Genomic DNA, 15,701 nt, shown 5'->3' on the forward strand with positions numbered 1-15,701 from the left:
CTGGGTTTTTGGAGCCCACTACCTATGGTGGGACACCTTAATGCAGGGGGAGGGGATAGACCTGCCTCTACTGAATGTATCAGGCTCTGCTGACTCCCCATGGGAGACCTTACCTTCTTGTAGGAGGGAATGGGTGGGGGGAAAGCTGAAAGGATGGGAGGAGGGAAGAGGGGGACCTGTAATTGGTATGTAAAATGAATAAAAAAATTTCTTAAAAAAAATAAAAAAAAGAACACTATCATACTCAATATCAAACTCACATGACTAGACATCAAAACTTACCAGGCAAGCCAAAGAAGGTTAAAAACATTACTCATAAGGATGAAAAACTTAAGCAATAGAAAAAAAAAAAAAAACCTCTGAAATTACTCAGAGATAGAACTAGATAAAAACAAACAGTAGTCCAGGATATTAAAACCTACTGTGGGAGTGGGAGTTGGGAAGATGGCTCAGTGGGTAACTTCAGGATCCTCAGAACCCACACGAAAAGCCAGATGTGGTAGTGAGTATCTGTAATGCCTGCACTCCTCTGGCTAAATGCGAGATGTAGACAGGAGAATCACCTGGAAGTTTGCAGGTGCACTAGCCTAGTGCATGCTGTGAATCATCAGAGACCCTACCTCAAAACAAGGTGAAAACCAACTGCTAAAAGTTGTCCTTCAACTTCCATATGCAGGCAATGGAATTTGTACACTTACACACACACACACACACACACACACACACACACACACACACACACCATGACACCATACCATATTCACATAAACAGAAAGTAATTCTGCAGAAGACAAAGTAATACCAACTATGCAAAATAAAGCAAGAACAAAACTAGATTAGGAAGAGGCTGGAGAGATGGTTCAGCAGTTAAGAGCATGGGTTGCTCTCCCAGAAGACCTAGGTATAACTCCAGCACTCACATGATAACTCACAACTGTCTGTAACTCCAGTCCCAAGCATTTGACCTTCAAGGCCACCAGAGCGCATGATGCACATATACACAGACAAAACACCCATACACATGATGGAATAATGGGCAACTGTGGGATTTTAAATAGCCTAAATCGAGTATTCAGACTCTCTGAAGAAGTATGACAATTTTTTCAGGAAATACCTGAGCACATGGAAAAAAAACACTAAATAATCAAAACCGCTCAAAACATGTTGAGAAAATTCTAAAATCATGCACCAGGAAAAAAAATTAGCACATTACCTCTAAAAGCATTGAGATGGAAGTGACTTCTGTACTTATATAGGATATATACATCAGATATAAGGCAGCCCACAAAACAACAGAGCAACGTCTTTAAAATACCTTTAAAATACCTTTAAAAAAACGTCTTTAAAAGAACACTGTCGTGCTAGCATTCTATACCCAGCAAAGGTATCTTTTAGCAGAGAAGACTTTTCAATGAGATGCAGTGTTTTTAATGTATTACCAGCAGACCTGCCTTGGGAAAAAATGTTATAGGGAGTCTTTTAGAAGGGGGGAAGATGATGGTCTACCTAGAGCAGTGAAGGACACTAGCAATGAAATGACTACTATCTCAATGTCTTTGTCTGTCAACCAGACAAATGGTGAGAACAACAGATAGTTAATTAGAACATTTTTAAATAATATAGTTACAACATTACAGACAATATTAAAAACAGCAGCTATTTATCTTCTCGGCTTTGGACTCATTTCAGTGTCTAAATTTCAACAGAATTTTGTAGATTCCAAGTTCATCAGGCATAACAGCTTTGCTTTAGGAATATTGTTGCTTGGCAACATTTTGTAGTGTGAACAATGAGAAGTCATTTGGCATTCCATTTTCCTATTTTCACTGAGGTGATTTTATTCTTCAACATACAGATTTTCCTCCCCAAGGGCAGAACTTAAATAAAAGCTGTGTTTCCATGTGCCATAGCCACCAATCACAGCTGATGGTTTTACCTGTTGCTCAGAAGCATCGGCAGGAAATTGAACACCAGGCCTGTAACTCGCCACCACTGTGGACCCCTGGAGTCAATGCTATGTGGAGTGTCTGACAGGTGCACAGAATTAAGTGCCTGCTCATCAGGATGAGGGACACTGATTTATCCCTCCGGAAGGGAGCTCAACTTTTCCTCCAGCTTCCTCTAAGGAAGCCTCATCCATCCTTCAGGCTCACGCTATGAATAATTTCTGGTAAGTAAATGTCCTGGAAATCTGAAACAAAGCTTTATTTTTTTACTCTAGCATGCTTTTTTGACCTGCCAAATTTTCCCCAACACCCTCAATTATAATACCATGTTCCAGGGAGGGTATCCCATCACTGTTTTGTCAAAATGAGCACCAGGATGATGCAGGTTAATTTGCCTTTACTAGAGCAGTGTGTGTGTAGGAGTTTGTATTCACTAATGATAGCCTTTGCTTGCCGAAAGCATTCATCCATCAGTGCTCATGAGCAAGGCAACACTACTGCTCCTGCCCACACATCATGGCAGCACACACCTGGATACTCATGACCTTCACCTTTTTCACCCTTCCCTTGTCTCTTGCATATATTTTATTGGTCTTCCTAGACTGTCAGTTCCTAAAAGTGGTTTTGGCTGATAAAAAGAATTTATTTTTAGATGGTAATAGATCAGATAACATTGGGCATGATCTTTACATTTTTTGATAGTCCTCAAGTAAACGTGATGCTGTAGAATAACAAATCATTCCCTAATTATTAAATGGTCAGAGCTGTGGGTCATAGGAGAAAGAGTGACTACTCTTCAGAAGCAACAGGTTACAATATTAGACTATCAATAATAATATGAATAAAAACTTTAACTACATGGGCAGATAAAAAAAGAGTGTAATGAAACTGGAAAGAGGTTTCAATGGATAAAGCACACGTTGTGCAAGTATTAGGACCTGAGTGTGACTCCCCAGAACCCAAGTAAACCAGGCAGGGTAGTTGGCTTCGGTAATTCCAGCACTGCTATGATGAGGTGGTAAGTAGAGTCAGGAATGAGCTAGCCTGGTCTACAAAGCAGCAATCAAGAGTCTCTGTCCTAAGATTGCCCTCTGACCTTGACTTAGTCAGGGTTTCTATTCCTGTGACGAAATACTATGATCAAAAAGCAAGCTGGGGATGAAAGGGTTTACTTGCCTTATTCTTCCACAGCACTGTTCATCACTGAAGAAAGTCAACACAGAAACTCAAACAAGGCAGGACCCTGGAGGCAGGAGCTGATGCAGAGGCCATGGAGGAGTGCTGCTTACTGGCTTGCTCCTCATGGCTTGCTCAGCCTGCTTTCTTTTCTTTTCCTTTTTTTAAATGATATTTTTTATTAAAATGTTTCATTTATTTTACATCCCAACCACAGCCTCCCCTCCTCCCTCCTACTATCCCCTCACCCCTTCCCCTTTGCTCCACCTCTCCAGTACACCTCTCCCCGACTTCTGTTCAGAAGGAGGCAGGCCTCCCATGGGTGCCAACAAAGCATGGCCTATCAAGCTGAGGTCAGACTAAGCTGCTCCCCTTGTATTAAGGTTGCACAAGGCAACCAAGCATTAGGAACAGGTTTCTAAAAGCAGCCAAAGTGTTAGGGACAGGACCCACTCCCACTGCACAGAGTCCCACAAGTAGACCAAGCCACACAACCATCACACATATGCAGAGGGCCTAGGCCTGTCCCATGCAGGCTCACTAGATGTTGGTCCATAGTCTGAGCTCCCATGAGTAGGCCAGCTACTTCTGCGGGTTCCCTTGTGGTAGCCCTGACCTCCCCCCGCCCCAGCTCATATAATTCTTCCTCTTTCTCCTCAACAGGATTCTCAGAGCTTAGCCCAGTGCTTGGCTGTGGATCTCTGCATCTGTTTCCATCATTTACTGGATGAAGGCTCTTCGATGACAACTGGGGTAGTGACCAATCTGATTAGAGGAGACGGCCAGTTCAGGCTGTGTCTACTATTGCTAGGAGTCTTAGCAGGGCCATCCTTGTAGATTCATGGGAGTTTCCCTTGTATCAGGTTTCTATCTGACCCATAAATGCCCCCCCACACACATAAAGATGTCTCTTTCATTACCCTCCCCCTCCATCCACCCCTCAACCTAATTCATGTTCCCATTCCCATTCACACCCAGTCTACCCAGGAGATCTTGTCTATTTTCCCTTCCCAGGGAAATCTATGCATCCCCCTTTGGGCACTCCTTGTTACATAAGTCTCTCTGGGGCTGTGAATTGTGGCATGGTTATCCTTTACCTTACAGCCAATATCCACTTATGAGTAGGTACATACTATGTTTGTCTTTCTGGGTGTAGGTTACCTCACTCAGGATGATTTTTTCTAGTTCTATCCATTTGCCCTCAAATTTCCTGATGTCATTGTTTTTAACAACTGAATAATATTCCATTGTGCAAATGTACCAAAATTTCTTTATCCATTATTCAGTTGAGGGACATCTAGGCTATTTCCAGGTTCTGGCTATTATGAATAATATTGCTATGAACATAGCTGAGCAAGTGTCTCTATGGTATGATTGAGCATCCTTTGGGTATATGCCCAAGAATGGTATAGCTGACTCTTGAGGTAGATTGATTCCCAATTTTCTGAGAAACCACCGTATTGATTTCCAAAGTGGCTGTTCAAGTTTGCACTCCTACCAGCAGTGAAGGAGTGTTCCCCTTACTCTGCATCCTCTCCAGGATAAGCTGTCATTAGTGTTTTTGATCTTAGCCATTCTGGCAGGTGTAAGATAGAATCTCAGAGTCATTTTGATTTGCATTCCCTGATAGCTGAGGATATTGAACAATTCTTTAAGTGTATCTCAGCCATTGGAGATTCTTCTATTAAGAATTCTCTATTTAGATCTGTACCACATTTTTAATTGGATTATTTGGAATTTTATGTCTAGTTTCTTGAGTTCTTTATATATTTTGGAGATTAGCCTCCTGTCAGATGTGGGGTTAGTGAAGATCTCTTCCCATTCTGTAGGCTGCTGTTTTGTCTTATTGACAATGTCCTTTGCCTTATAGAAGCGTCTCAGTTTTAGGAGGTCCCATTTATTGTCAATCTCAGTGTCTGTGCTACTGGTGTTCTATTCAGGAAGTTGTCTCTTGTGTCAATGTGTTGAAGGCTATTTCCCACTTTCTCTTCTATCAGGTTCAGTGTAATTGGATTTATGTTGAGGTCTTTGATCCACTTGGACTTGAGTTTTGTGCAGGGCAATAGATATGGATCTATTTGCATTATTCTACATGCCAACATCCAGTTATGCCAGCACCATTTGTTGAAGATGCTCTCTTTCTTTCCATTGTATAATTTTGGCTTCTGTGTCAAAAATCAGGTGTTCATAAGTGTGTGGATTTACATCAGGGTCTTTGATTCCATTCTATTGATCCACCTGTCTGTTTTTATGCCGATACCATACAGTTTTTATTACTATAGCTTTGTAGTAGAGATTGAAATCAGGGATGGTGATACCTCCAGAAGTTCCTTAATTGTACAGGATTGGTTTAGCTATCCTGAGTTTTGTTTTTTTCTCTATGAAGCTTAGTGTTGTTCTTTCAAGATCTGTAAAGAATTGTGATGGGATTTTGATGCAGATTGCATTGAATCTGTAGACTGCTTTTGGTAAGATGGCCAGTTTTACTATGTTAATCATAATGATCCATGAGCATGGGGGATCTTTCCATTTTCTGATATCTTCTTCAATTTCTTTCTTCAAAGACTTGAAGTTTTTTTCATATAGTTCACTTGTTTGGTTAGAGTTAACCTAAGGTATTTTATATAATTTATGGCTATTGTGAAGGGTGTTGTTTCCCTGATTTCTTTCTCAGCTCTTTTATCATTTGTATATAGGAGGACTACTAATTTTTTTTTTTTAGTTAGTCTTGTATCCAGCCACATCACTGAAGGTGTTTAACAGTTTTAGGAGTTCCCTGGTAGAACTTTTAGGGTCACTTACGTATATCATCTGCAAATAGTGATATTTTGACTTCTTCCTTTCCAATTTGTATCCCCTTGATCTTCTTTTGTTGTCTTTTTGGTCTAGCTAGAACTTGGAGTACTATATTGAATAGATATGGATAGCCTTGTCTTGTTCCTGATATTAGTGGAATTGCATTGAGTTTCTTTCCATTTAATTTGACGTTGGCTGTCAGCCTGCTGTGTATTGCTTTATTATGCTTAGGTATGTTCCTTGTATCCCTGATGTCTCCAAGACTTTTATCATGAAGAGGTGTTGTGTTGGGGAATATTAAAAAAAAAAGGAAAAGAAGGAATAAGAGAGGGAGGAGGAGGACTTCAAGGGCCAGCCACCCAGCTACAAAACCAGCAACAGAGTAAGAGTGAAAGATTACAGAAATAAGAAAAGGAAAAGTCCCTGAGGCAAAAGGTAGATGGGATAATTTAAAGTTAAGCTAGAAAGAAACAAGCCAAGCTATGGCTGGGCATTTATAAGTAAGAATAAGCCTCCATGTGTGATTTATTTGGGAGCTGAGTGGCAGGCTCCCCTAAAGAGCAAAAACCAACAATATTTTGTTGTCCAATGTGCTCGAATTTCCATAGGGCAAGAGAAAGCTTTTTTTTTTAAAAAAGTATACAGTTCCTTTAAGAGTCTCTACCTGCTAGTGAGCCCTGGAACAACTAGTACATTAAGTAGAAACAACAACAACAAAAACAAACAAACAAACAAAAAAACTAAGTAAAAATGCCTGTTCATGTCATGACCATCCCGATTGGGCTCTGAGCTTTAGGCTTGACTTTCAAGACTCAAAAAGTGGGCAGAGCTAGCCACCAAAGCCACTGATGGAGATCCCATGCCACTCTGCTTAGCAAAATTTTTGCTTGTGCAGACAAAAAAAAAGGCTAAAAGATATGCAGTAAAAGAGGTCCAGATGGAAAAAAAAACTCTAAACAGGTTACAGTGTGTTTAACAATGTGCACAGGCTTAAGAAAAGAAAGAGTATGGAGAGTATAGAAAGAAATAGTTTAAAAATAATAAAATCTTTAAAGAGAGAAATAAAAAAAGAAAAAAAGCCACATAAGATGGGAAATGCACAGGGAGTTTGGATCCTGTATGTTATTGCGTTGATTTTGAATTTTTTTTGCATGCTGACAAGCAAACAATAGATGATAAGAGACATGGGATTGTGAGCAAGACTACAGGATTGAGCCAATCTAGATACTTTAGGAATGCTTTAACTTTAAAAAAGAAATTAAAAAAATATATTTGTCAAATGGAAATCAAAAATGCTTTGGAGTTTTATTCCCACAGGAGATGAGAGGCTGTGGATTCCTTCAGGAATAATATGGATCAGGTTTGATTGGAGAAGAGCACCTGATTCTTAACAGGTGACATCTATCAACAAAGGTTATAGCTGGTCTTCCCAGGATTTGACCATTATCTCAAATTTTCTCAGGGACCGCTAAAAAAGATGCCTTCAACCACAGATAGCAGGAAGTAGTCTAGAGAAAACTATACTCACATTCCCAAGAGTAAGGGAGTGTGGGCGGTTTTTAGCTATTTTGTGGGTCATGGATGTTTGTTATAATTTAGGGGAATATAGGAATATAGGATAAAAAGATAAAACTATTAATCTCAGATAGTTTGCATTGGCATGGATTTTGGTATATTGATACAAATTTAAAGTTATTTTTGTTACACTGTATATATGTTTCCACTCTTGTTTAAAGGATTTATATATATTGATAAAAATTTAAGGTTATTTTTGTTACAACATATTGTATGTATGCTTCTATTATTGTTTGAGTTATTGTTCCTATGCAGTTCATTTGGAAATGTAGGGTGAAGTTCTAGTTTTTGAGAGCTATTATTACAAACTATATAGGACAATCAGGAATGTAAGTTAATGATTAGTTATTTATAACAATCAAAATTGTAGATATATTAGGTATGCTTTTCAGATCATATAGATATATTTTAGATACATAGATGGTCTTCAAACCTTTCAAAGACATACAGAATAAGGCATTTAAAATGTTTTGTTAACTTAGGACTTTTCATGACAATGAGACACATCTGTTCCTGGCAGCACCAATTTACTTCAGAGATGATGAGCATCAAAAAAACTCATTATGGACTTTGCTTTCAATGTGGCAAGGCTAGCCATTTGTGCAAGAAGCTGCATTGGACTGATTGACAGTATGTTGTATAAACTGGACATGCAGGACCCACAGAAAGTGATCACTGAACTTTCCCAAAACAAGGCAGGATGGTCCTTCAGGGTTCCTGCTTCCCAAAATAAACTGCCAGACATTCTGCAGGACACAGAGGAAAGTGACTGGCAAACTTTGCCAATATAGGTGGGACAGTCTTTCAAATTTCCTGCTTCATTAAAAAATTAGCCAGATACTATGGGCCTGTAGGCTGAAGATGGATGTCCCAATGTTGCAGAGGAACTTTGGGTGACTGTCCAGGCAGTCAGATGTCTCTATCATTTCTAGAGTTTTTGGAAGTTGTTTGCAATATATTTTGTTTACTTAAATAATATTATATCCTTCCAGTGCCTTTGATAGAATTGAAGACTAGATAGTTATATTTGCAGTTTTCCTTAGGCATGATAGAAAGTAAATTAGATATGAAATTTTGGGTTCACTAAGATAGGATAGATTATGGAACATTTTCTTTAAATTTCCACACATAAATGAACTGGAATTCATTACATTGTGAATGTAATCTTTACTTGATAATTATTCTTATTGTATACAGTCTTATTTTGTTGAAGTTGAAATCTTTCATTTTTTTGTTTAAACAAAAAGGGAAATGTGGTAGAATATTATTTTAAGGTGTGTTACTTTTATTTATGTTGCATTTCTTTAACTCTGTGAAGCTGTGTTACTGTGTCTGTCTAAAACACTTGATGGTCTAATAAAGAGCTGAATGGCTAACGGTGAGGTAGGAGAAAGGATAGGCAGGGCTGGTAGGCAGAAAGAATTAATAGAAGGAGAAATCTGGGAGGAGAGAAGAAAGAAGTAGACAGAGAATGAGGAGGACATCAAGGGCCAGCCACACACCAGCACAGCAAGCCACAGAGTAAGAAAGAAAGGTATACAGAAATAGCAAAAGGTAAAAGCCCAGATGCAAAAGACAGACAGGTTAAGTTAAGAAAAGCTGGTAAAAAATAAGCCAAGCTAAGGCCAGGAATTTATAAGTAAGAATAAGCCTCTCTGTATGATTTATTTGGGAGTTGGGTGACAGGCCCCCCAAAAAAGAGAAAAACCAACAAACCAACAATAGTGTTGAATTTTGTCAAAGGCTTTTTTAGTAGTTAGTGAGATGATCATGTCATCTTTTTCTCTTCCAATATGTTTATATGGTGGATTATACTGATAGATTTTTGTATGTTGAACCATCCTTGTATCTCTGAGATGAGTCTACTTGATCATGTTGGATGATCTTTTTGATGTATTCTTGGATTCAGTTTGCCAATATTTTATTGAGTATCTTTGCATCAATGTTCATGATGAAAATTGGTCTGTAATTCTTTTTCTTTGTTGAGTTTTTGTGTGGTTTGGGTAACTGTGGCCTCATAAAAAGAATTTGGCAATGTTCCTTCTGTTTCTATTATACGTAATAATTTGAGAATATTGGTATTAGCTCTTCTTTGAAAGTATGGTAGAATTCTGAACCGAAACCCTCTGGCCCTGGGCTTTTTTTGGTTGGGAGACTTTAATGACTGCTTAACTCCTTGGGGGTTGTAGGTCTATTTAAATTGATTATCTGGTCTTGATTTAATTTTGGTATATGGTACCTATCAAGAAATTTGTCCATTTCTTCTAGATTTTCCAATTTAGTGAGGTACAGGTTTTTGAAGTATGACCTAATGATTCTTGGGATTTCCTCAGTGTCTGTTATGTCCCCCTTTTTGTCTCTGTTTTTGTTAATTTGGATATTCTCTATCTTTTAGTTAGTCTGGATAAGGGTTTGTCTATATTTTGTTGATTTTTCTCAAAAAATCAGCTCTTTGTTTCATTGATTCTTTGTATTATTCTCTTTGGTACTACTTTATTGAATTCAGACCTCAGTTTGATTATTTTCTGTCATCTACTCCTCCTAGATGAGTTTGCTTCTTTTTCTTCTAGAGCTTTCAAGTGCACTGTTAAATCACTAGTGTGAGATTTCTCCAAATTCTTGATGAAGGCACTTAGTACTATGAACATTCCTCTTAGGACTGCTTTCATTGTGTCCCATAAGTTTGTGTATGTTGTGCATTCATTTTCATTGAATTCTAGTAAGTCTTTAAATTTTTTCTTTATTTCTTCCTTGACCTAGTAGTAATCAGTTGAGAGTTGTTCAGTTTCCATAAGTTTGTAGGCTTTCTGTAGTTTATGTTATTGTTGAACTCCAACTTTAACCCATGGTGATCCTGTAAGATACAGGGGGTTATTCCAATTTTTTTTTTTTTTTTTTTTTGGTATCTGTTGAGATTCACTATGTGACCAAGTATGTGGCCAGTTTTAGAGAAGGTTCCATTAGGTGCTAGGTGCTAAGAAGGTATATTCTTTTGTGTTTGAGTGAATTGTTCTGTAGATCTGTTACATACACTTGAGTCTTAACATCTGTTAGCTCCCTTATTTCTCTGTTTAGTTTCTGCCTGGAAGAATTGTCCAATGGTGAGAGTGGGTGTTGAAGTTTCCCACTATTAATGTGTGGGGTTTAATATGTGGTTTAAGTCTTAGTAATGCTTCTTTTAAAAATGTGAGTGCCCTTGTATTTGGGGCATAGATGTTCAGAATTGAGACTTCATCTTCATGAGTTTTTCCTTTGATAAATATGAAATATCCTTCTCCATCTCTTTTGATTAATTTTAGTTTGAAGTCTATTTTGTTAGATATTAGGGTAACTACACCAGCTTGCTTCTTAGGTCCATTTGATTGGAAAATCTTTTTCCAACTCCTTATGCTGAGGTAATGTCTGACTTTGAAGTTGAGGTATGCAGTAGAAGAATGGATCCTGTTTTCATATCCATTCTGTTAGCCTGTGTCTTTTATTGGTGAACTGAGTCCATTGATATCAAGAGATATTACTGACCAGAGATTGTTAATTCTTGTTATTTTTTTGTTTTGGGATTTTTTTGTTGGTAATAGTAGAGAGAGAGAGAGTGTGTGTGTGTGTGTGTGTGTGTGTGTGTGTGTGTGTGTGTATTGTTTCCCTTCTTTGGGTTTTGCTAGTGTGAGATTATTTATTGCCTGTGTTTTTGTGGATGCAGTTAACTTTCTTGGGTTAGGGCTGGGGTTTTTTGTCGTGAAATATCTTGTTTTTTCTGTTTATGGAGATTAAAAGTTTTGCTGGGTATAGTAGTCTGGGCTGGCATCCATTGTCTTTTAGTGTCTGCAAGATGTCTGTCCAGACTCTTCTGTACTTTAGAGTCTCAAATGAGAAGTCAGATGTAATTCTGATAGGTCTATCTTTACTTGGCCTTTTTCCTTTGCAGCTTTTAATATTCTTTATTCTGTGTTTAGTGTTTTATTATGTGGCAATGGAACTTTTTTATAGTCCAGTCTATTTGGTGCTCTGTGAGCTTCTTATATCTTTATAGGGATGTCCTTTAGGTTGGAAAAGTTTTCTTCTATGATTTTGCTGAATATATTTTCTGTGCCTTTGAAGCTGGGACTTTCCTTCTTGTATTTCTACTATTCTTAGGTTTGGTCTTTTCATGGTGTCCCAGATTTCTTGGATTTTTGTGTGTGTATGTGTATTAGGAATCTTTTAGATTTAACATTTTCTTTGACTGATGAATCTATTGCCTCTATTGTATCTTCAATGTCTGAGATTCTCTCTTCCATCCCTTGTATTCTGTTGGTGATGCTTGCATCTGTAGTTCCTGTTCACTTAATCAGATTTTCCATTTCCAGAATTCCCTTGGTTTGTGTTTTCTTTATTGCTTCTATTTCCATTTTCGGGTCTTGAACTGTTTCCTTCACCTGTTTGATTGTTTTTTCTTGGCTTTCTTGGCTTTAAGAGGTTTGTTGATTTCTTCTATTTTTTTGGTTTGTCTTTTCCTCAATTTCTTTAAGGGAATTTTTCATTTCCTCTTTAAGAGTCTCTATCATCTTCATAAAGTTATTTTTAAGGTTGTTTTCTTGTGCTTCAGCTGAATTGGAATGTCCAGGTCTTGCTGTTGTAGGATCACCAGGTTCTGGTGGTGACATCATTCTTTCTGTTATTGACTGTGTTCTTACACTGGCGTTTAGGCATCTGGATTTGGGATGATTATAGGTCTATTTGTTGATTCTTGCATTTGTCTTTGATGGAAGTGTGTATTGTTCCTTTGTTTTCTGTTTCCTCTCTTGTCTTCTGGCCTAGGTGGCCAAGGGTTCTGGTGACTGGCTTGTCTTCAGGTCCAGTATCTATATTGAGGTTTGTGGAGCCTTGGACTATGGGGCCCAGTGGAAGAGTGGTGTCCTTCTGACTGGTGTGGCTGTACCTGGGCCTATGGAGTCTGCTGGAGTTGCGGGGAAGGGCTGGTCATGGGGATGATGATGAGGTGGGGGGGGGGGGTCAGACAGCGGAGTGGGTCTTGGAGTAACAGGATCCAGTGAGTGGTGACAGGCCAGCTGGCAGAAGGGTCACTCACCTCATGGCTGGCTTGTGGGAACTGCACCAGAGCAGCGCAATTCCACCAGAGTTGGGGGCAGGGCCCAGCAGCCTTGCTAGTGCTGAGATGGGGGTGGGACACAGAATGTGCCCTGGGTCGGCCTGCTTTCTTATAGAACACAGGACTACCAGTCCAGGGATGGCACCACCCATCATGATCACTAATTGAGAAAATGCCTTACAGCTAGATCTCAAGGAGGCATTTCCTCAACTGAGGTTCCTTCCTCTCTGATGACTCTAGCCTATGTGGAGTTGACACACAAAACCAGCCAGTCCAGACCTTCATGCAAATAAATATGCACATACAAGTGAACACACACATACATGGAGAGAGGGAGTCTTACAAAATGACTACCAGGGAATAAAAATTCCAGTGCTGCTTGATTTCCACTGACTTTAAATTACTTGAAATTTCCCATGATGTAAGCACAGTGCTAGAGATAGAGGTCAGTAATTAACAACCCTTCTATCTCACTAAGGATAGATACCTAAATCATTTGTATAATGTATTCAGCATGTTTGAAAAACTGCTTTTCTGTGGGTCTGTCTGTCTGTCTATCTGTCTATGTGTCTCTGTGCTTGAGACTACTTCCCTGTTCTGTGATCCTATAACTAACATTTCCCTACTCATATATATGTGTGTGCGTGCATATACTACAAGGTATCAAAGATACTAGGCAAATATGCTTCCACTGAAACACACACATACACACACACACACACACACACACACACACACACACACTTAAACCTTGAATCTATTTGGAATTCATTGTAATATGGATTTCTCTTATTTTTGCCTCTGATTATCCATTTATCCCAATATTATGTGTACAGTTGTGCCTCAAAAATGGACCATGCCCTGTCTCCAGCAGGGCCACAAGCACATTACACTTGAGTCCTTTCAACAGACTCCCAGTTGGCTCTCCTCTTCAGCAGGACTTTTACTTCCTCACTGCACTCCACATAGGGAGGGATCCTGTCACCTTGCTACTGAAATCCTTTTGATGGCTTTCCCCTGCACTCAGAATGAAATCCAAATTTCTTCAAATGCTTACAACTAGGGTGGTCATATCATTTATCTCCCTAATAGTGCAGCCACTGAAGACAAAAGAAAGCCTATTAAAAACAGCAGTGTAATCACAGACCACGCTAGGCAAGCTCAGCTCCAAGCTCTTACCTGTCTTCTAGCACATAGTACTGTCTGGCCAATGAAGCTCATTGTGTAGCTTCAACCTTTACAACTTCTTCTTTTTATTAAGACTTCGTGTACTATTCAACTTTTTACTCTTCACATCTCACACCCAACCCACTATGGACATCTCTGGCCTCTTCTGTCTACCTCACGCTCACCCACAAGTCAATTCTTCAACCCAAATATGCATTTCTGTCATTCCACATTATCTGCTGTGTTTCTTTGCTCAATGGGCACCTCTCCTACCACCTCCATTATTCAAACAGATCATCCGCAAGTTCTACTGAGGGAGTCTGGCACAAAACAGGCACTAAATAGACATCTAAGAAACAATGGTTGGAGGTATATCTCATTTCATTTGCAAATTACCAAAAATAAGCTATAAAACTTACCCAAGAAAAATGTGGCAAGCCTGTGAGGTCTATATGTTATTATTCTATAGTCACCATGTATTTGACTGAACATACCTTGGTATGTTTTGGGGAAAAAAGTCTTACTATTCTGGGGGTACATCTCAGGTCTCTCCTCAGTACTGTCAAATAACAGAAACAGAATAGCAGTCTAAAATTAAGCAATTTCCTTTATCCACTAAAAATTTAAAAACTGCTTATGTTATATAAGAATTGTAGAGATACTGTATTCTATTTATCTTGCTTCCTAGGATAATAGAATTAAGTGGTTATTTCTAAAAAAAAAAAAAAAAAAAAAACCTAAAATTTGTTAGTAAGATAAGCTTTTTAAAAGAATTACCCATAAAAGTGACACTCAAGAGGTGGCAGCTATAGAAATTCCTTCAAGGAGACTAATGTCAAAGGTTAAGTCAACAACAGAAGAAAAATATACTCATCACAGAGTGAGGCTACTCACTGAAATACCATGTCTGGCTCCCATCCATTCTCCATGTATATTCCTTGAAAATACATCTTTCATGCTAACCTTGCATCCAGGTTTGGGTCATAGTGCTTTATAAACATAAAAACTAAACAGATCATCCATCTAGCATATTTTCCACATGATGAAGTTTAGTTATTCAATCACTGTGAAGTTTTATCATGTAGATATTCACAATGTCATTGAATAACACTGACTTTTAAACCAAATAAAATTTTCTACCCAGAATGATGTCCTTATTATTAGCTAATTTCACTTCACACACTATTGGATAGAACAGCAAAACCTTTCATTTCTCATCTGAAACATTGCTTTCAACTTCCTAGTATTTTTGAACCAAGAAAACAATCTCACTAGAGAATTTCACCAGCCTCTCACAGCCACCACACCCTGCCGTGGCCGATGATAATTTCTTACAGGCAGTACAAGACCAAATGGAGCAATCTTCAGAGCACTGAATGACTGAAAAGTTTCCTTCCCGAAGCACCTTAACATCAAGCAACATTTGCTCCAATCTTATCTTGCCTTAGAATTAAAATTTAACTTCCTGAGCCATTACAAATCAATTAGGCTTATGGTACCATTTATAGTCCATTTACTCTTTACAGTCATGTATTCGTACATTCTCTCTAGGGATTAAACATCATAGTCTATGCATGTTTTACTCCAACTCTGATTCATCACTATATTTTTTAAAATGTAAATTTAAGAGCAAATAGAGCATGGCTCCAAAAGACATTTCTCCCAGAAGGGCAAAAATCAGGTTTCTCATCTTGAAGGAGTTGGTGGTGGGCTATCAACATGATCAAAATACATTTTATGAAATTCTCAAAGAATTAATAAAATATTATTTAAAAAAGAAATCTCACCCAATATCCTATGATTATCAGTAATCTTCACAAAATAATCCATCATTTAATTACAGAATTCAGATGAGACAATATTTTATACATAATGGCAACAGTGTTGTATCCAAATGTATACATTATAGGATTTTACACAGTCTGATTCCGTGCATTCATGACCTCAGAACAAGA

General features: G+C 38.4%; 1 protein-coding gene across 1 annotated transcript in view; it reads right to left on the reverse strand.

Moving 5' to 3' along the window:
* Positions 1–15,701, reverse strand: part of Mpp7 (MAGUK p55 scaffold protein 7) — a 145,438-nt gene that overhangs the window by 60,875 nt on the left and 68,862 nt on the right. The gene's annotated exons all lie outside the window — the stretch shown is intronic.

Source organism: Peromyscus eremicus, chromosome 5 (assembly GCF_949786415.1).
Source record: "Peromyscus eremicus chromosome 5, PerEre_H2_v1, whole genome shotgun sequence".
Lineage (NCBI taxonomy): Eukaryota > Metazoa > Chordata > Mammalia > Rodentia > Cricetidae > Peromyscus > Peromyscus eremicus.